The following is a 1,861-nucleotide window of genomic DNA, read 5'->3' as shown; positions in this document are numbered from 1 at the left end:
TTTTTTAAGCGCTGCATGTAATTTTCAAATTTGTAAGCAGAAAATGTGTCTAAGGGACCAAATTCTGTAGCACTTTCAGACAAATGAAGTAGGCCATGCAGGTTAAAACTTATCAAATGTTCGCCATAAATATTGCCAAACAAACTCCTCTAATAATTGTTGTACAATATTTGCTTCTCTTTTGTAAGACCTTTCGCAAGAGAGAATACGTATACTGGAATRTAGTAAAAGAAAATGATAGTACAAATCTTCATCAACACAATTTTTTAAAATAAATGTACCAGAGTATAATAAAAATTGTCGATATTCAGTAGATTTCCAACTTTTTAAATCATTGAGATTTCTGCAAACTCTTCCGAATTCAGAAGGAACCCAAGAAGAAACAAAATTGATTGTTTGATTCATTACGTTAACGTTTACTTTACTAACTATAAGGTGTAGCAGCTTTTTAACTACACCTAAATCGACGAGRTGCATGRGATCTAAAGGGAATTGAGAAACCATTCCAAAAGCTGCTACTTCTAGCACGTTTTCTTGTTCCCGAAATTTTAAATTATGGTGTGCCAGATCATTTCTATTTTTGAATGAAAAATCTGTTCTTAATTCACTTAAATTTTTAGAGAAGCATACCCTTCTTTGATTAAATGTGCCTACTTGACAACATTTTGGGCAGCCGTGCTTTGAATTGTGATTTTGAACCCCAGTCACAAAATCGCTCGCTGGCGAATCACACGTAAACAAACGAATATTAAAACTTTTCAAAATTGGATTTATTAAACCGACTTTTAACCCGTTTTTTCTCAAGTACACTACCTCGTCACAAAATTCTTTCATAAATTCATTTGTGCAATTTGGTTTCTGTTTTCCTGAGAAGCAGGCAATAGTGAACGGAGTGGTTTTCGGAGAGCCAACAATTGAACCAAGAATGGGCTCTGTTCGAACTTTTAAATAGCCTTAAGCCGTCGATTCCAATATCTATTAACACTTCACTTTTTTCATTCAAAAATGGAAATTAATTTGATTCAAAATGCTTTTGAATGCCAATATACGTAAATTCTCCGCCGGAGATATTCTTTATAACCGATTTAATTTTTGTTGTTTCAAGCACAGTTTTTGCAGACAAGGGCAAATCATGCACTCCTATTTTTCTTAAAACACTGAGCAAATCGCTCAATACGGCTTGAGACACATTATTTTTAATTGCCCATAACTTTAAATGCTTGCACTTTTCTGCACTTGAAACAACTTCATTTTCATTTTCCGACTGGCATTCTGAGCTGGAAAATGAGAAAGAATCTTCAGGAGTAGAATGTAGCGCAGCCGCGGCAGCTTCGCCATCTTCCCCATCAGCACGCGCAAATTCCGATAAACTTTCGTATCRCACTGAACTTCTTTCACACTCTTTTTTAACTTTGCACATTTCATTATAAAATGTTTTACTCTTCATTTTTTGTATAAATAATATCACTTTACTCACCTGATGTAATTATATCGTTCTCGTTAACTCGCGCGTCTTTTTGCGGCTTTCGCGTTCACTTGTCAATAATTGTGATACAYACATATGTCGTGCTGCCACTGACATGAAAATAAATGCCACAACAGGTGGAATTGCTTTCTCTTCTTCTAGTTTGCCCAAATTTTGTAAAAAAGCTTTGCAAATTAATTGATTTTGTCGATTGGGCAACACCATTTTCTTCGGTTTGGTCTTTTCTTACTTTTTCGGTAAAATGAAACATTGCYCCATTCCTATGCACACAATATGCGCGAATGAATAAAGCATAATGTGAAAGTTTGATGTTGTTTCTTTTTGCCAATCATTACTACAAATTTTCAACATGCTTTTTTATGTATTGGTAAAAAT

Source organism: Bactrocera latifrons, unplaced genomic scaffold, assembly GCF_001853355.1.
Source record: "Bactrocera latifrons isolate USDA-ARS-PBARC rearing strain unplaced genomic scaffold, ASM185335v1 scaffold_1467, whole genome shotgun sequence".
Classification (NCBI taxonomy): domain Eukaryota; kingdom Metazoa; phylum Arthropoda; class Insecta; order Diptera; family Tephritidae; genus Bactrocera; species Bactrocera latifrons.
This window is presented reverse-complemented; position numbering follows the sequence as displayed.